The sequence below is a fragment of the Cryptomeria japonica genome, chromosome 9 (assembly GCF_030272615.1).
Source record: "Cryptomeria japonica chromosome 9, Sugi_1.0, whole genome shotgun sequence".
Taxonomy (NCBI): Eukaryota; Viridiplantae; Streptophyta; class Pinopsida; order Cupressales; family Cupressaceae; genus Cryptomeria; species Cryptomeria japonica.
In genome coordinates this window covers 523,959,374-523,980,588 of record NC_081413.1, presented here as the reverse complement: position 1 = coordinate 523,980,588, position 21,215 = coordinate 523,959,374, and the positions used below count along the sequence as shown (strand labels likewise).

The following is a 21,215-nucleotide window of genomic DNA, read 5'->3' as shown; positions in this document are numbered from 1 at the left end:
CATTTCAAAAACAAAACTGTTCCGGAAAGGTGTGACACGGACAGAGCTACTCTTGTTTTTTGTTCAACTCGGTTTAGTGCAGGTGTTAAAACATGCCAGAATCTTGCCATTTCACTTTGTATTTTGAACATTTTGCATAAATGTTCCAAACAGTATGTGGAAGGAGAATCCATTTCAAAAACTTTTACATTTTGCATAAATGTTTCACACAGTATGCTGAAGGAGAATCCAGTTTCCAGAACTACAAGGGAATGCAGTCCTTCTTATTAGACAATTAATTTATTTAAATGTAAAACACTACCGGAAACTTGTTTTATGGAAAGTGCAACAACTGATATAAGGTAGTAGCAATTAACTAAAATGAATGGCAGCAGTAACTCAGCTTAAAATGGGGTGAGAGAGGCTCGAACTCTCGACCTCAGGATTACTCAATATCAGCTATGAGACCTACGCGCTAGCCAACTGCGCCACCACCCCTCATGAATGTGGGCTTTTGATGAAGATATCAAGTATCTAAATCAAAAGGCAAAAAACATATCTACTCTATAATAGAAATTGAACTGGAATTTACTTCTGTACTGATGCTATTCTTAGCTTATGTTCCCTGTCACTTATAATCTTGAAAATAACGGAATACAAAATGGAATTTACTGGCAAATTGTAAGACCTAATTAAAGCCTCCCGTTTCATATCACTGCAAAATATAATAATGGAAGCCTCAGCTGATACAATGTTTATATCAGAGCCAGGTTTCGATCCTGGGACCTGTGGGTTATGGGCCCACCACGCTTCCGCTGCGCCACTCTGATGCGTTGAATTTAGTTGCAATACAACTAATGATGTCTGATTGAACAGAGCACTGCAGCAATAGTTTATAACTAAAAACAAATCAATTTGTCTGAGCCCAGGTTCGAACTGGGGACCTTTAGTGTGTGAGACTAACGTGATAACCGACTACACCACCCAGACCACTTTCTGCATACTCCCATTACATAGGATAAAGCTAAACAATATGCCGTCAAGCAAGGATTCCGTGTGCGCTAAGGCTCCAACGGCTAGGATAGTTATCTTCTGATCCATCCATTAACTTATAATATCTTACAAAAGTAGCCAAATATGCGATTGTAGTCCAACGGTTAGGATAATTACCTTCCAAGCAATAGACCCGGGTTCGACTCCCGGCAAACGCAACTTGAAAATTTTAAACACAGTGAAAGGCTTTTCCGTTAGTGTTGAATGAATATAGTTTAGGAATTTCTTTTTTCACATTCAGATTAAATACAGCAAAAGACTTTTCCGTTGCCGGGACTCGAACCCGGGTCTCTCGGGTGAGAGCCGAGTATCCTAACCAACTAGACTACAACGGATTGCCTGGTGGCTTCTACTTCTATTAGTTTGATTTGTAACTTTTCTTAGACACAGTTTAAGATCCGAATTTACGGACTATGTCCTTCGTTACAATTTTCATAGGGTTAATAATTGGCAGAGCAAAAATCCCAAGGTTACGGTTCAGTGTTAAAAAGTCATTCCGCCAAGATATTTTTAGTGCTTTTAATAAATCAAATTTTATTTCAATTCACACATATTAGTTATTATGTTTTTATTAAAAAATAGCAAAACAAAGGTGCTAATTTTGTGTTAAGATAAGTAAAACATGCTATTACAACTAGTTACAACAAACTACTGAGAGCACAAGCCATAACAAACTACTTACAACACACTACCGGAATAGTTAGGAAACAATCAATAAAATTGGATAATGATGACAAGGTAGTGGAAGAGATCGTCATTCGCAGTGATAGTCCACTATATAACGCTAGGAGTAATTTCTTTGACAACCTTACATTCAAGGCTCATAGAATCAACAGTTTTTCAAAAAGCCAGATCATAATGCACCGCCTCCTTGGCAATGGCAATGACATCAACAAAGGCCTCATAGGCCATCTCGAGGCTAAGGTAGGTTACCCTATGCTTGCCAATCACTAACAAGAGATGGTTGATCATCTATTCGAGATCCTTGTAGGTTTACTCTAGGAAGGGTCATGAGGCAATGGTAAACCTGCAACTACATGTAGTGGATCGATGCTAGTGAAAATTCGTCAATTGATAGTGATTTTGGCAAGCTCTCCAGCATAGTGATGGTTGTTTCTTATCTTGCATCGCCATTGACGAGAACCAAGACTTCCCCTTCCCTCTTTCTTCATTTCTTTCTATTGTTGCATGACTTTGCTCGAGGATTGCATAGGAGCTCTCATATTATAGTGTTTGAAGTATGAACACATAATAATTCTACATTCTCAAGATGTGTCATCAAACATTGTTACAGATAGGTCTCATGTATATTGATGAGATACGAGTTAGGTATGATAAGGTAGCAAGTGCATGATGTTATTTGGTTGGAAAACCATATTTAACCATTTGACCCCTATATAATCACATAAACCCTATAAAGATATGGTAGGTTGTTGAAAGGAGAAACATTAGTTATGACTCATTAGGTAGCCTTGATGCTATTGTGACCTTACAATCATGTATCTTAAGATATTTTAGCATGAGAGTGTACACAAGTAGCTTGGAATCTCATAGGGCATGAATCTGTAATAGAGGGAATTCGACACCCCGGGAGTGATGAGTCCTCGAAGAGCCAATGGTCCTTCCAATACATCTACGAACTGGCGCAAGGCTAGGCCAGGGGATAAAAGTAATAGAGTTAAATAGTTAACCGTAATTCAAGGCTCTGAGATGACTCTGTCAAACCTTTGTCCAAAGGATGAGCGCGCAAAGCTGGGATGCCAGTGCGATGCACTGTCGTCCTGTATGGACAAGGTACAAAGTTCATACAAAAAGTTCCAAGTGCGATTGTAATGCAATAAAACACAAAAAGTAATGGAGCTAAACTAGTAAATGCGATATACGAAATAACCAAGATAAAATGGAAGGAGAAAAGGGAAGAGAATAGACAAACAATAGGTCCACGCTATGAAGCCTCCAGCCAGATGAATCTTCTCTAATGCAATCTACACACAAGCAAGAAGGAAAACATTATGGGTTGTGTTTCAGAGTCTGCCTAAGTCAGATCCCCGTTTTGGTGTTTCCACCTCCATAGACAACCCAAAAAGCCGCGGGAAAGGAAGATAATGAAGAAGCCGATAAAAAAGAATGCAAAGACAAATACAGAGACAATGCTATGCTATTTGGTAATTGGAAAATAAACGAGATATTGGAAATGCAAGATAGAGTTAGATTACTCCCTTTATGCTTGGCAAGTATTGGTATACTTGGTAAACTTGGTAGCTTGACGATGCTGCAACAATGATGGTGGTGTCTCCAAGAGCTTCAATTTCCAAGAGCAAGTCTCCAATCTACCAAAAGATCCCCTGGAAATGTCTCAAAACCCATGATATAGGCTAAGGGACGAGTTCGAATGTTGGTGGTCGCGTAGGGAGGTGTTACAATTCCTTCTTGGCGTGGGTTGTAACGTCCCAACGACCACCCATTGACTGACAGATTGGCAGGACGATAGAGCATCACGCGAATGTCTCTGCACCGTGTCTGTGTCCGCGAATCTGTCAGGTCGATAGAGTTGGTAATGCTTCTAGGGAAGCTGACATGGACTTCTTCGGTGGACAAAATGACAAGTTGGCAAACCTGTCCTTCAAGCAACATGGGGGAGGCGTTAGAAAATTGATAGAAATCTTAAGAAATCTTATCTACCAACAAGTAAATATTAAGTTTTTTTCTCTATCAAATAATAAATTTGTAGACTTTCTACTTCCTATGCCATCACTCTCAATTATTATCTTAACATTGAACCTTTCTAATGATAACATCAATTTTTGGTCTTCAATCTTGATAGTTATAGTTAAATCAATTGTAATATTCATATCCGATAAATAACTTCACAAAAGAGTTTGAAATTCACTTCTTAATTTGTTTGAGATTTTTTTAATGAGAAAAAGAATACAATTCAAGAATATTCTCGAATATAACTCAAGATATTTTAGATCGTTAAAATATTCTAGAATATTCTAGTTTTTTTTGAATTTTTTTTATTAAAGACGATAATCATATAAAGGTTCGATTCCCACCAAAGAATAACGTGACATTCTAACTTTTCATTATTCTTATTTTCCCCTTAAAAGATGTGTGTTTGCACACAACATTATTGATGGACTTTAACATCAACCAAAATTTCCTAGGTTTGAAAAAAAAAAAAAAAACCAATTAGTTTTCATCCCCTTAGTATGTCTAATTTTGTATAATCTTAGAGCTTTCTTCACTCCCACTTGATAGTAACCTCCCAATACGACCATAAGCATGTCAATTTTAGTAACCTTCTACTACCCATAACTCACCATTTGGTTAAAGTAGGTGTCATTGGAATTTACATTGCCTCGGGTTGAAGATCTACCACTCTTACTACTCAAACTTTACCTTTCTAGAAATTCAAACACCCTTTTGTATTTCCATTAAAAAATTAACATTGAAAATAGGAATATGAATAATCTTACTTGCTCAACAAAGCCTAGGGGTCTAATTTATAGAGATTTATATATGTAATAATGAAGATATGTATTGAAGAGGAAGATAACATATTCTGGATGTAGTGGTTGATTTTCTCTTCATTGTGTTGGGGTAAAATTTAAAGTTGAGAGTCAGGTAAATGCATGTTTTGTTTTCCTTTTTAGTAATTTTTAGAAAACCAATGATTGATTTTCTCTACTTATATGCTTGTTGGAGGTAAGAGTTATAGTTAGCAGGCAAAGTATTATGTGAGAATTGTAATGCTTGCCAAAATACCCTAGAGAAATATACTAACTATAATGCTAATAGAGACATTTAAAAAAAAACAAAAAATATACAACTAACTACTCATATGCATTTAACATCCATTGACAAGATATACAATTAATCATCATGAATCACAAGAGAACATAACACAAGTGGAATACAATACAACATCTACCATTCCCTAGGGTACTTCAATGCCATCACGTAAGTAATTCTAACACATAAATGCATCTCCATCCATAATACCATTTAACATTCATTACATTCATTTCCTAATCAATTACTTCCCTTCTTAACATGAGAATAATAATTCAACAAATGCATATCCTATCATATTCCCATTATCCATTTGATTCATTTTAAAATACCAAACCAAATGTTCCTAATCCCTTTCCAAACCATATAACATGTCGTGTTATCTTGAATTCTCAATTAGGCATCAACTAATGAAATCTAACTCATTTATTAAGTATAACCATACATCCTACAAGCTACTAATTCCTTTTCATATTCTAGAGATATCCCTTAACCGTGAATACCATTGTTTCCATTAAGAACATTCATTGAATGCCATCATGCACATCACTCAATCATTTGGTTTATTCTAATCTAGAATTACATACATAATGAATATCCAATTACAACATAATTATTTACAATGATTTCAACAATCATAATTGTTGACCTTTTTTTTTTTTTGGTTCTTCTGTCAACTTAGAATCCAATCTGTGTTATGTGTTCCTGCATAACCTTTGCATTATGCACTCTTCCTTGTTGACAATCTGCAGCGGTGGGGCTCTGATTCTATTTTTGAGTTGACCGGGTCGACTGATCAACTCACTTTAGTCTACCGGCTGGAGGGTTCGACGGTCGATGGCGGGCCTGTTTCCCCTTTTCCTCTCATCGGTTAATGGCGGTTGTATATGCTTAAAATCATCATTGCTTAACTAGAAATAATAAGGAAAATCACGATTCCCTATTCTAGCAATTCAAATATAAACCAATGAAATAGATGCATAATATAATCAAATTTAAACAATGTAAAACTCCCTATTCTGCATCATAGCTTCCATTGTTCTTCTTTTCTTTGTGGCATGATGGCTCTCAAATATCACGCTGACAACCTACAATTGACACAAAGATTTGAAGTTCGTGATTGTTGAAAATGGAGATTGAATGCTCAATTTGTAGATTCTTGGGTGAGATTGATTGAGAGGTGGAACTGAATGATTAAGATGTAGAACTCAGGTGAGTTCACATGCTGATTGATAGTTGGACTGCTGATTTGGAGGTGGTACTGAATAGATTGAATAGGTAATTGAGTTAACTGATTGAGAAAAAAACTGATTGGAAGATGAAAAAGAATGATTGGAGGATAATTGATTGATGACAAAGAAAGCTTTATTTAGAAAAATCCAATTGGAATATAGAAAAATAATGATTGGAGAGAATTAAAGAAATGATGTAATTAATCACTTAATTGAAATAATCAATTAAAATAGATGGAATAGTTAATTGATTGAATGCTTTTTGGAAAAAAAACAAAGTGGAAGATAGAAATAGAGATTGAAAAGATAATGAATTTAATTAATTAATTAGCACGTGCTTGCACTTTGACTTTGATTTTTAATTTAATCTTTGTATGAGATTATATTCAAATATTAAATTTATTTTAAATTCAATTTGTCATTTGAATATATTTAGAACTTGACTTTGGAATTCAATTTGATTTTTGAAATCATGCACATGTATTTGAAATTAGAATAAATTAATTATCTAATAAATAATTTAAAGAAACCATTTGATTATTAGTCCTGCCTTAAGCACCAAACTAATGTTTTCATGTGACTCAATTAGTTTGCCAAATGAAATTAAAAATATTTAACTCTAAAGTTTTAAGCATGATTTTTTTGATTTTATTATTTCTCAATTTTTTTTTTTTTTTTTTCTAAAAATATTATTGGGTGATAGAATTTTACTGCGGGGTATAAACAAATTTTCAATAGCAAAAAATATAGAAATTAGTTGGCTCCTATGCTCAGGAAGAGTGCTTTGTACAATTTCATTAATGATATTTACTTGTTTGTTAAATGCTCTGTACATTTCATAAATTTTTTAGGTTAAAAAACATATTTTTCATTAAGGTGCATTCTACTATTCTGTTGCTGTGCAGAAAGCTTAGTAGATACAGTCCAGTAATCAACACTCTGAAGAGAAGAAGGCATTGTAGAGGAGGGAAAGGCATTGCTATTTCGAGTTTGTGGTGCTGCATTCTTTGTGAGAAGACTTCCATCAGAATCAGAGGTTTGTGCACTCTTTTCCTGTGATTGGATTCATTGACATTCCTATTTTTTATCCTCGTTTTCTGAACACCCAGAACCCTCAACATCTAGCATTAGGGCAAATTCAATTTCCCCAAGATTCGCCAGTGAAGTTTCTCCCCATTTTCTTAGCACCCAGTTATACATTGGGTTGAGTCGTTGCCCTGTCCTCAATACACCAAACCACCTCTACTGGATTGAGATATGTCTTTTCATATAAATTTTATTAGCTCATCCGCTCGAAAGTAAAAATCCAGCAAGTGAAAAAAATTACCTAGCGTGAGACAAAGTAACCAACAGTTTTGGACTTGTAGGCTCACAGTAAAACCCTATCAGCTGATAAAATTGAAGATCAACAAATGTTGTTTAAGGAGCACAAGAAATTGCACTTTTTCAACAAATATTTTATTAGATTGAAGCAAGGTAAGAATATTACATAGGGAAATAGACAACTTGAATGAAATCTTTTAGTCCAGGTTAATCATTACTGACTTTGTAGAAAACATGGAAGCACCCAAGGGAATCAAAGATTTATGTGTTTCTTTCTGCCGCTACTAGTGCTCCAGGTGGAGTTTTAAAGCATTTTCAGAGACTTTCAAACCTCGAGTTGTGTCAAATAATTGTTAGGATGTAGAGATAGGGTTCCAGGGACTACAAATATTTTTTCGAATTTTGGCAATGTGCTAGATTAGCAATGGATAATCCTCTACCTTGTAAATTTTTCAGGGTTTTTAGCAATTTTATCCATTAAAAATTTACCTTTTTTATTTTCATGCACCAAATGGAGCAGTCTGTCCAGTCCAAAAGAGGGGTGTCCCTTCCAAATCTCCAAGTCACCTGGCCAACAAGGACATCACCCAGGCCCGGGGGCATGTTCCGGTGAAACACTGATCCTGTTGTTTGCCTTTTTTGTTTCGTGAGACTGAGGATTATTTATTGTTTGTTATGGCTACTTTGGGGTTAAATTCACAGGACTTGAGAACATGTTTGACAAAATAACTGTCTTACTTGGCATTGTTCACTATCCTATTTGTAAACTGTACCTCATCCAAATAAACATCACTTTAATAAATTACCAGTCAAACATGCCTGTCAATATTACTTGTTATCCTCTGTGATGCCTTCTCTTTCCCATGTTCGAGTGAGAGCAATCAATGATAATGCACACTTTAGTGTCTCCACCTGCAAAATATATAGTTTTATTGACGTAAATATTCAATATCTCAGCAAACAAAATGAATATCCATATCATTAAACAAAATGAATGTCCAACTATAAATGATAGATACATTTCAATCTGCAGTAATAACTAAGAAGAATCAAAGTACTAGAAACAAACAATTCAATCAAAGGGAAAATCTTTTCATGTATACAAGATCACAATCACATTATATGCCCAACAAAAAATTTTCCGTTGTGATACTGTAGTCATACTTTCCAGCTCGTTTTGACCTTGAAAAAAAGGATCCCTTGTGAACTAGTAAGCACAGTCGATCCAATTGTCACAAGATCCCTGAACTTTCATAAATAAAAACGAAAAAGTTCACAAGAGACCTAGTTCTAGAGCCTGCAGATCTGGAGCTAGTCAATGCCCCATTATAAGTTCAATAAGTACAAGTCACAGCGGTAGGAGCAAAGGCACCTTAAGCAACGAGAAAGGTATAAATTTTATCACCATAGCTACAAGTTTGCACTACCAGTGGCAAAGGAAGCAGAGACATAGGTAGGCACAAAGCCTTTTCCATAGTCTATTTATCCAAAGCCTGTTATAGATCAAGATAAAGATCGAGCAGGTCCATATCCAAATTAAGTTGACCTAGCATAAGCATCACCTGTTACATGACAATTCCCAAGGTCTGGCGCATACTTGGCATCCCCCAAATATGAAGAGACTTGGTATTTCTATCTCCATTCAGATAATACATACCTACATCTGCCTCATTTTCAGAAAACAATTAGATTCTTTGGTTGTTTATTGAAATGCTTGGAAAAAACCTAATTGTCATATGTCCATACAATCTTTTCATCTAAGTGAGCATCTCTTATTTCCTATCTCTGACCTATAAATCAAAACAACAATTTTTTTTTTCTAAGAAGATAAAAGATTTTCAATTATAACAATTATCTGATAGGTCTTTTCCTCTGCATCAAACTTGAACTGCATAGCCACAACATCATGATATTTTTTTTATATAAAATGAAATCTTGTTTTTTCTAGTCAGTCTTGCATCTTCAAGACAATGTGACACTACAGTCAGTGGATTGATCACTCTAAGGGTTCCACTTCTTCTAGCGTAATGTGGTATTATTCTTGTTACGCCAAAGGCATTCACTTATATGAGATGGACGACCTCATTTTTGAAATCAACGGTCTACATTTCTCAATAAGCGTGCAAGACCATTGGAATGAGTTTAGCCGTTAGATTGGTTTTGTTTTCGACGTTTGTTTTCTCCTTATTCTTGTTACGCCGAAGGCATTCTCTTATATGAGATGGACGACCTCATTTTCGAAATCAACAGTCTACATTTCTCAATAAGCGTGCAAGACCATTGGAATGAGTTTAACCATTAGATTGGTTTTGCTACGTCGAAGGAATTCTCTTATATGAGATGGACGACCTCATTTTCAAAATCAACGGTCTACATTTCTCAATAAGCATGCAAGACCATTGGAATGAGTTTAACCGTTAGATTGGTTTTGTTACGCCAAAGGAATTCTCTTATATGAGATGGACGACCTCATTTTTGAAATCAACGGTCTACATTTCTCAATAAGTGTGCAAGACCATTGGAATGAGTTTAACCGTTAGATTGGTTTTGTTATGCTGAAGGAATTCTCTTGTATGAGATGGATGACCTCATTTTCAAAATCAACGGTCTACATTTCTCAATAAGAGTGCAAGACCATTGGAATGAGTTTAACCGTTAGATTGGTTTTGTTTCTGACAATTGTTTTCTCCTTCTATTTTTACTGTTGGTTTCTCCACCATTTTTCCATTGGCCATTTCATGTCCGCCATAATGCTTTTTGCAATGAATGTAAATTGTAGGCATATGCCATTTTTATTGGAAGAAACAAACTAAGTAGGTTGAATGTAGGTTTAACTCTATGCGTAAATATCAGACACCTTGCATGAAGTAAATGGTGAACAATAATTACGTATCTCACATTAGATCTTTTGGTTGTTCATATTTTTAAATAAAATTGTTAAGAAAAAGTTCTCCATGCTTATATATTTTTAAATACCTTGAAATATGGTGCAATTTACAAAATGTAATAAAAACCGTGTTTGGAGCTGTTGAAAGCATTTAATTTTGTTTGGAGCCTTTGAAATTGAGTTAAATAATTTTATATGGAACATTGTATATGGAATAAATTATTGGAGAGTTAAAAAAGTTAATAAAAATTTGGTGGAGAATAATTATGTGGAGAGGCATCTACAATAACATCAAAATGTCCTTAAACAAAAATTCATTTGTGAAACAATTTCACATACAAATGACTGGAAAATGCATTAATTGCCATGTCTCAGTTTTTGTGGAGGTATTATTTTCTAGTTCACAACTTTTTGCATGCAACACTTTAATGGATTTGTATTCTCGCATATTTTACATATATTTTTTTAATATAAGTATACTAATAGTTATATAAAATTAATTTTTTTAAAATTTATATATATTCAAACTGCCCTTGAGAGAGCCCATTGAATTATCGAAGAATCTTAATATTTGAGTTTCATAAGATGAAAAGAAATACTAAATCTTAAATTACATATATAGCATCATCATTATTTTTCTTATTTCAAAATAGTCATTCTTTAATCTTAACTTTAGTTAATTAGATGATTAATTAAATATTATATAATATTTTATAAAATGTAAATTCATTTTAAAATATATGCATCAACACATGTATTATCTTATATGTATCATCATATAATTGTTTTTTTAAAACGATTTATGAATGTGAAATTTTATGGTTTATTTTTACATACAAACTTGATAATTACTTATACTTAATTTTACAACTGAAAAAACAAATACTACATAATATCATAATAATTTTTAATATACACACTAGATCTCAAATGCGAGTATTACCAAAGGTATTTTGTAAGAGATTAATAACTTATTATGCCAACCTATACAAAGTTTAAATGAAAGATTGTTGTGGTTTGATTCAATTACTTTTTTTAACTTACCAATCTCGATAATATTTTTAGAGTAAAAAAATTGTATTTTTATTTTTGAACTATGTATTTCTATTCAACAAAGATTGGTAGGTTAAAATTACACTAAACGAAACAAAACTTTGAAATATGAGTATCTTGTTTCAATAAGAAACCTCTTTGATAAAGGAGGGCCCCACATAGATATTGAGTCAAAGAGATGATAGGGTGAGTTAAAGAAAGACACCCCATATGGGTTCAACACAACATTCTTATTTTATTGATTAGAGCTAGGAGTTTATAGTCTATTTAAGAATTCTCTTTTACAAGAGAATTGAATATAATATTTTAGATTATATATAGTGTGTGTTTATGTATTGATAATTAGAATATTATGTCAAAGTCGTATAATTTTTTGCAATTTTTAAATTTTTTTTAATAATTTGTCTTAATGTTTTATTTTAAATATTTAGTATGTGAGATTTACTTATTTACAACGATAAAAAAAGATAAATATACTTTTTGGTTGGATATTATTTTATTTTATTTTTGACAAGCATTAAGATTTAAACATATTTATTTTGTGAGGTCACGATGGATAAGAAAAAAATGGCTTACACAATCTCAAAGCTCTAATAAGAAAAAATCCTTTCTTTGGTTGGTCCTTGCCTTAATTTTGTTTTCACAATTATATTAATTATTTCTACGCTCTCTTTCATATAAAATAATAATATTATATTGGATTTGATTATGTCTAGCACAAGGATAACCATACGGAATTGCATTTGACATTCCTCATGCAAGTCTACTTTTCTATATTATAATATATTTTATTACAATATGTTTAATTATGTTATTAAATTGGGTAGATATTATATTTATTTCTATATATTATATATTATTAAATACAAATCATAATATATATTTTTCATATAGCATTATTAAATTATTTTACATTTAAATATATCACTCCTTATCTCCCCCTCTCTATATATGTATCTCTTCCATCTCTATCTATACCCACATTATCTCTCTTTATCTCTCCCTCTCACTACCTTTCTCTTTATATCAATTCTTATCTCCCCCTCTCTATATATGTATCTCTTCCATCTCTATCTATACCCACATCGTCTCTCTTCATCTCTCCCTCTCACTACCTTTCTTTTTATATCAATTCTCATCTCCCCCTCTCTCTATATGTATCTCTTCCATCTCTATCTATACCTTAATCCTCTCTCTTTGTCTCTCCCTCTTCATCTCCACTTCCATCTCAATCTCTATCTTTCTCTCTATCTCTATGCCTTTACCTCTCTCATACACTCTCCCTCTTTTCATCTCTAACTTTCCCCCTCTCTCCCCCTCTCCCCCCCCTCTCTCTCTATCATCCCTATTGAAAAATACACAAATACCTCTAAGTTCTTACACAAAATCTATTTGTTTTGATCTTCATATGGTGCAGTTCCAAATGCACATTTAATAGTAATTACTAGTTTTTATATTTCCTTTTTTTTCCTATGCTTACGCGATGAATAGAAGAACATTATTGTGCGAAATGTATGCTATATGCCTTTCATGTAATTTCACACCTAGGCAATAATATCCTAAGCCTTCACAACTTACCACAGAGAAGTGTTTCTAACACTTTTAGGTGATTTGAATGCTCTGTCCATATAATTTTTCAATGTTCAGCCCATTGCTTGTAGTCATATTCTAAGTAACCTTTTGTGTTAAATGATGAAATAGCTATTATTTTATAGATTTTGGCATTACCACTACAAAAACTTTAACAAAAAACACATCTTGCAAAGCAATTAGCGTGCAAGTATTAGTTTCTCCCTTTGGCAAACAAATCTATTTCTGGCATACTCTCTTTCCAGGACAAAAAAATGTTGAACCCTGTGACAAGCATAAAACAAAGTAAACACAAATAGGTCAGCAAAACTAGAAGAAGCCAAGCATAACATCTATTGTAATGTTTGTTTGCAACTCATGTACAATGTTTGAAGGCTATTTAAATTGAATTTAATTAAATAATAAAGATTATTTAAATTAAAAGAATTAAATCATAATTAATTAAATAATAAATATTTAATTAATATTTAGAAGAGGGTTAATGATTAAATGATTAGAAGATAGAAATTGAAAATATAATTTATTTAAATAATAAAGATTATTTAAATTGAAGGATTAATAACCATAATTAATTAAATAATAAATATTTAATTAACATTAGAAATTGGTTTAAATGATTAAACGATGATATAATTGAAATTGGAATAATTAGTAAGATGATGATGAAATATGAAATTAGAAGAATAAGATTAATTAACTTAATTAAATAATTAATAATTATTTAACTAATTTAGACGAATAATTAGTACATGATCAATGAGGCATTTTTAGGTGTCTACATTTGCCCCTATTTGAGACAAAGCCGAAACGACATTGTTTCAAAGAAAACGATTTTTTTTGCCCCAGTATGTCCCGATGACACTTAGGGTGATACTTAGGGTGTAATGCCTCCTTGAGAGATTGTTTATGCATTAAAGCTATGAATGATCTCTTGAATGAAGAAGAATGTGAGATAGAAGAATAGTTAGTTGATTAGAGATAAAGATAGGTGATGTGAAGATGATATTGAGATAGAATATGAGAGAATGATCCTTAGAATGAAATAGAATCAATTAGAAGGAATTGAAGATGATTGATATGAGATGATGGATTGATAATGATAGATTGAAAATGAAGACGATGGTTTTCATGAACTTTTGTGCCTTTATTTATAGCACAATATATATTCATCACCGAGCCTTATTATATAACAATGGAGTTTTGCACATTAGGGTATAAGGAACCAACATGTAAAGATATCTCATTGAAGAAACAAACACGTAGCAAATAAGGAGCGAACCCTCCATTCTAGGAATAATGTCAGGGGTCAAGGTATGTGCGATAGTCATAAGTATAGCTATCCATGATATTTTGCATGAGACATTTGCCGAATGAACGTACCAATCATAAACACCCACTAGAACTATTGCCCCAGAACTTCATCAGTCCACACCACAAACAACAAACAAAGAAAAATATCATGCCCATCACGACTCTTCTAGTCACTTGTGGACATCCTTGAATAGCATAGGAACATGATTTGTTGCCAAATGATAAAAGATAAAGACTAACTAGGACAAAATTCAATAGCCATTCTGATTTGTCTCTTCGTTTTGATTGTTTGATGTGATAGTTGATAATATCTAATCTTAGAAAGTGTGGACCCTGTTTAAGACTGACATGTCTGATTTCGAGTGCATCCTCTTATGTTTAAGACAAGATAATGATCACTTGATACAGATATTGATACGACTGATAATACAACTTGATCAGTTGATTGCAAATGTTTGACTAGATAGTTGTATCCTTTGTTAACTTCATGCGAAGTGTTTGTTAGATATTTGGTAGGATATTTGATTCTTGCGAGACATTTTATTGCAAGTTTTTGATTTTTTTTGGATTTTGTGGATTGATATTTGAATGTTTTTGGTTGATTTTTCAGGATCGTATATGGATGTTTGGTATGATTTTGAAGATCGTATAAGGATGTTTTTGGGATTTTTTTTTTCAATGTTTTTTTTTTGAATTTTTTCAGGATTTTATATGATTTTGTGCTTTTCAATGTTTTTGGATTTTTTTGAAAGATTTTCCAATGTTTTTTTTTTTTTTTTAGGACTTTATATGCTTTTTAGGATTTTTTCAGCTATGCCCCCAATATGCAGACCTATATGACATGATGATCTGTAGAATGCATGTGGAGACAATGAATTTTTGACATGACCTATGTTAATGCAATATGCATGATGGAGATGCATTTCCTATTCGAACAAGGATGACTATGTTTGTTTAGCATTTTGTAATACATCGATTGAATTGAAGGTACAAAACATTTCATAGATAAGTGGTCAATCGATCTTTACGGTCCCTTGGAAAATCCAAATTAATACACTTAGTGACAAGGATTTACAAATGGAGACACGAAGAATTTCCCCATTGGTTCTTGAAACTTTAATCTTCTTTTGCTCATGTGTGTGCAAATGAGTTAATTCCTGCTCTTGTGTTCACTAAAGATCCTTAGCATCCTATATGACTAGCTACGTGGATTATTCTAACTTCAAAAGCATCCCAAATAGAGTCTCGTTGCTAGCAATATTTTAGAGCTCCGATGAGGTTATAGACTATAATATCTCAAATATTGCTCCATTTCCAGTAGGCGTCCATAGCCTTGATGAAGTTACTCGCATGTTCTCATAGTCAAACTTTTTGTCTTACTTGTATGCGTGATATTTTAGTTATATATCATTGCTCTTTTGCCTTGAGATGAATATTTGGCATAGCATTTTTTCTTTTTTATTTTCTTGCCTTGACTTGTAACTAATGAAACCTGCTTGTGTGTGACAATTACAACAGTGCTGAAGTAGAATTTTATATTTTTCACTAGTCATATGATCAACTAGGTGTTTCGAGTGAATTAAAGATTTTGTTAATGTGTTTGAGATATAGCAATTGATAGATTTTGGGTTAACAAGTCTCAAATAGTGAAATCACTACCCAACCATAAGTAAAGCATCGTCACATGGTAATGTTGAAAATGAATGACCTTAGGACCTCAAAGACTTCATGTCCGAATATCTAAGAAAGGAGATGACCCTTGTTTCTCTTGAATCCAAACAAATGATAAACTTGGACAATTGCCTTGTTTTATTGATGCTGATATATGCTAATGCAAATTTTTTGTGAATGTAATGCATTTGAAAAAGAAACTATATGTGATGCAGTGCTTTGAATAAAATGAAATGCAATGCAGAAAGAAAAACCTAAAGTAACCCAACCCTTAGATATAGTATTATTTAAGGTGCATGTTGTTCATAGAGTCGGGGAGTTTTGTGTAGGTAGTTCATTGGTCTTTGTTTGAAGAGTTGGATAAAGATGTCTTTTCCAATAGGATATAAGGACTCAACTAAGTGTACATGTTCAACATCTCCAATGTTCTGATTGATTAAAAAATAGGTTTTAAGGACCCGAAATCTTTACATCGTAGAAAGAGAAAGAGCAACAAAGGATTAAAAGTCCACATACATAATGACTGGCCAGAAGACCAGCGAACAGAAAGAACAACAAAGCAACAAAACAACAAAACACAGCAAAGAAATCGGGGAGACGCTACACAACAATTTTCTTTAGTAGGTCTACCTTTATCACCAACTCCTCATAGGTAGCCCCGACAGCTTTCAGCTCTTCCAGATCCTTGTTCATTTTCTTTTCCTTCCTCTTGCCTCTGGTGCGGGTTCTCAGACCTTGAGCTTCCCCTGTACCTTCAGCGTCCAAGTCAATTTCCTGGATTTCCTTGTCATCATCAAGCTTACTAATGAGGGTATGAGTATTAATGGCCGAGATTTTCAGAATACTAAGGCTCTGCTCCGCAATATTCTTAAGGCACTCCTCAATTTTTTCCACTTTAGTGATAGTATCCGAGAGTGTTTTTTCACTAGTTTCCGCAAGGCTTTTTCTGTCCAGCATCTCCTTTTCAATCTTCTCAAACCTGGGGTTGAAAGCATCTCTGATGTCTTCCGCTTTAGCAATAGTGTTTTTCAGATCCTCAATATAGTCAGCCATTGTATTTCCCTCCCCTATATTAATGGTCTCCAGAATCAGGACTCTGTTGCATAGTTTTTTATACTCATCCACAACTTTCTTGTAACCATCAATGAGCCATTCCATAGTTTTCATAAAACCATGCAAGCCCTCGGGAGGAGGGCCATAGGGGGGAGTCGCTTTTCCAGGGGTTACCTGTTCATCTTTAGGGATATGGAGGGCAGAGATAGTGTCGGTAGCCCTGAGAGTCTCTTCCATTGTCTCCTTTTCCAAGTTGTGCTCGGCTTCCAGGGTCCTAGCTTGCTTGTCAGCTTCCAGATCCTTGCCAATCTCCTCTTTTTTCTTATGCTTTTTTCAGGTCTGGGCTTGGTTTTTAATTTTCTTCTTCAACAACCCTTTAGGGTTCTTCTTCTCCTCAGAATAATCTGAATCCTCTTCTTCGGAAGAGATGCTGATCAAGGGTTTGATTTGAAGTTTTTTGCCCTTGGAAGATGAGGGTCTTATTTTCCTCTTCTTACTACTCTCATACTCTGAATCATCAGAGCTATCCTCAGTATCAGACGAGGAATCATTGTCGGATTCCTCCTCCTCCGAAAAAACAAAATCAGACATATCTTCCTCAGAGTCCACAGAGGGCTGCATCTGGTTAATTTGACTGGCCTTTAAATGGTCATAAATAAGGACCATTAGGCCTTGGTGCATTGCAGTATCGCCCAGAGGATTCTCTTTGTAGGCTTTAAGGGAAGCATTCATTAAACAAAGCAAGAAATAAGGAAAATTCACCTTATCATTATGCCTAAAGTGGTTTAACAGAACAAAATGATACCCATAGACTTTCGTAAATCTACCATCTAGAGTAATATACCACATTAAAATAAAGAGAATTTCCCACCAGGGTTTGGCAAAAGCCCTAGGCGGGTAGTAGGTTTTGCTCAACTTTACCAATCATTTTTTCTCTTTCTCAGTAACCAGGTACCTTTCAATGGCTTCCCTGCCGACCTTCCTGTCTCTGTAGAAGTTGCAACCTTCCCTATTCAACATCTCCAATGTTGATTTCCTTAGTTTTTGGATTTTGTTGATCATCAGAGGGAAATCTAGCTCTAGAACCCATGAATTCAGCTATAACCTTATCATTTTCAAAGCAATCCAACTGTGGTAGATTCTCTTGCCCCCAATATATCAAGTGTGGGTGTATGAGGCAAATAGATTCTAGTTTCAAAGTTGTGACCACATTGGTATGTGAAAATGGCACACATATAATCATTCATAAATTGTTCTCTGTAGTATGATCAAGATTGGTGATTTCATTGATAAGGAGTTCATGAAAAACTTGTGTAGAGGGTGTTAGGACCCGGAAGGCAACTGAGAGGGGGGGGGGGGGGGGTGAGTCAGTTGTCTATGAATTTCAACCCAAATATATCTTAATCAAACTTGATACTTAATACTGGTAAACAAAACTTAATGTCAATTAACAGATTAACAGTTAATATCAATATCGGTGAATCTTAATGTATGAAACAGAAAGAGAAACAACATCCACAATACATAACACATAGATTTTTAACGTGGAAACCTGTAAGGGGAAAAACCACGGTGAGAAACCTTACCCACAATTAGATGATACTATTGCAACTAGTATGTGTATACAAATGGGGTTTGCACATGCAGAAATGCCAACCGCCTAGAGCACATTGCTCAAATGGGAGTCACAATGACTATAGTAGGATGGTTAAATCCTAGAATAATGTACTGCTCAAAATAGCATCTCCAATGTTGTATTTGTTGGCATTACAGTAAGAAAGATTGTTTGCATTTCAATATCAGGAGATTGTTGATATTCAGTAAGGATATTGAGAAGGTTGTTGAAGATTATTGATATAACTGAAGAAGGATGATAACTATCTTTATAACATTATTTTGTCATTGATGTGAAGAGATTGATTATCTGACTCAGTATGATGTTGCCATATCTTGAGAAGATTGATTAGAAGAGAATTAAGATGTCGGTAAAAGACATAGAAAGAATATGATGAATAAAGGGAGGAATAAGTTATCCAATGGGCAACTATTACCGAGTTAGACAATGATGAGATGATGATGTTTAGATTGTTTTGATATTCTACATATGTTGTTTATTGTAAGGTTTATACTATACTATGTCACCGAGAAAAGAGCCTAGTCGGTAAACCCTAAGGTTATCGATATCGGTTAATGAAGGCGGAATGTCTACCGAGTAAAGTTTAGTATTTACCGAGTTGCAATCGAGTTACGATAGTGCGCATGGGATGGATAAAAGTATTATTTAATGAAGGACAATGATTAGCTAGAAATGTATAAATGATTAGAATGTCATGCATGAAGTTTGTTAAGGATCTATGACAAAGGAAAATCGAGAGGAAGATCTACAACACAGATTGAACCGCATTAACCTTGTGCAAGTTCCAAGAAAGGACTGCAAGTCTCGCGGTAAGGTAAAACATTTTCAGATCAAAGGATACATTGAACCTGGTCAAGTTTGAAGATCTGATGGCGAAGATTGATCATGGGAAATGTGATCAAGGAGATTGAATGGTTAGCAATTGTTTATAAATAAGAATTTGTTGATAAACAATGTATGCGGGCAAGTGTATGCACAGGGATGCTACATAGTGATTACTGAGCACAGAAGCTTGAAGACCTATTTGAATAACAGAGTAGAAAGCCCAGTAGAGGGACAAGATAAGTCCTATGATTAGATTGTTTTGAGCAAATAAGAATTTGCTTTAGCATTTTAGATGTGAAGTTGCAGATAGATTTGTATTACTGTTATTTTGTAAGTGACAAAAAATCTCTTAACCGAGTGGACTTAACAATCTTATATGTAAACCCTCTAGCAAGGTAACATTCTAAATGAGTGTTTGAAATCCTTTGACAAGGTCACTTCTAACAAAGTGAAGATCCTAACAGATCTGAGGGAAATCCCTTAACCGGGTCACATCTAGCAATGTGTTTGTAATCTTTAACAGGATTTTCTTTTAACTGAGCATACTCTAGAAGAGTATATTTTTTAGTGGGTCCAAAATCCCACAGTGGTTTTTCCCTATTTCAATTTCCACATTAAATCTGGTGTTATGAGTGTTATGATGATTATATGCTTATGAGTTTGCATGTTTCACAATTTTGGTTATATTGCTGAAGTATAAGTTATCGAGGTTGAATCTGTTATTTTTATGGAAGTTTAAGTTTGTATGATTCACCCCCCCCTCTCATCTTGTTAGCTATTGGCATATGTACTTAGATTAAGTATCAGAACTATCAATTGGTATTAGAGCCTTGGACTCCAGAAGAAAAAGTTTAAAGGTACTTGAGGCAAAGATCTGAAGATGTATAAAAGGGATGCATCGAAGCTGAACGAGTCAAGTTTCTCCACATGGCAGAAAAGGATGAAGCTGCATTTATCAGGAATTGGAGAATATGTAACATATTATCTGGAGAATAATTACATTGCACCGAGAACCAAACCTATGACCTTGGAAGAGATTAAGGCAAATCAAGAACATATTCAAGCTATGATTGAAATTACATCAGCACTGACCGACTCAGAGTTTAATGATCTAGAATGTTGTAATGATGCAAAAGCAATGTGGAATAAGCTCATATCTATGTATAGAGGTGATGAACATGTTCAAAGAGCAAAAGTAGATAGTCTAAGAGGACAACTTGAATCCGTGAGGATGAATGAAGGTGAGAACATAACCCAATACAGTACAAGACTAAAGGAGTTTGTCAATCAAATTAAAGGAGCAGGTGGAACTATTGAAGAAAAGGATATAACAAGTAAGTTGTTGAGGACCCTTCTACTAGCCTATGCTATTCGAGTCTCTACAATCAATGAATTGAGGTTTGTACCTAACATGCCAGTTTCTTTTGATGCTACTATTGGTAAGCTACATGCATTTGAGTTAAGTAATTTTGATAACAGTGGGTCTTTAGTAAATAAAGTTGAATCTGCATTCAGTTCTTTTCATATTAGTGAATCTGATGATTACAATGATAGAATGAGTAAGTACTTTGAAGGAGATCACAGTGGAGTAAGTGAAAGATTTTGCAAGAACATGGAAAAAGTGCACAAACTATATGAGGAAACCAAGAAGCAAGAAGAGTTTGAAGCATTATTAGCTAGAAGGTTACCGAGAGGCAAAGGTAAGTATAAAGGAAAACAACCTTTGAAATGTTTCAATTGTGATAAGATAGGACATATTGCTTCTAACTGCCCTAACAAAGAATCTAGTGAAAAGAAAGAATACCAA

The 21,215-nt window shown here is 34.0% G+C and overlaps 5 non-coding genes across 5 annotated transcripts; 1 reads left to right on the top strand and 4 right to left on the bottom strand.

The window, feature by feature from the left end:
- Positions 1-389: 389 nt before the first annotated feature.
- Positions 390-477, bottom strand: TRNAM-CAU (transfer RNA methionine (anticodon CAU)). Its single transcript is given in 2 exon segments — positions 390-425; positions 440-477. It is a non-coding gene; the product is annotated as a tRNA-Met (tRNA).
- Positions 478-737: 260 nt separating this feature from the next.
- TRNAM-CAU (transfer RNA methionine (anticodon CAU)) lies at positions 738-809 on the bottom strand. The gene has a single exon. It is a non-coding gene; the product is annotated as a tRNA-Met (tRNA).
- An 86-nt stretch (positions 810-895) lies between these two features.
- On the bottom strand, positions 896-969 carry TRNAV-CAC (transfer RNA valine (anticodon CAC)). Its single transcript has one exon. It is a non-coding gene; the product is annotated as a tRNA-Val (tRNA).
- Positions 970-1,118: 149 nt separating this feature from the next.
- TRNAG-UCC (transfer RNA glycine (anticodon UCC)) lies at positions 1,119-1,190 on the top strand. The gene has a single exon. It is a non-coding gene; the product is annotated as a tRNA-Gly (tRNA).
- A 104-nt stretch (positions 1,191-1,294) lies between these two features.
- Positions 1,295-1,367, bottom strand: TRNAE-CUC (transfer RNA glutamic acid (anticodon CUC)). The gene has a single exon. It is a non-coding gene; the product is annotated as a tRNA-Glu (tRNA).
- Between the last annotated feature and the right edge of the window lie 19,848 nt (positions 1,368-21,215).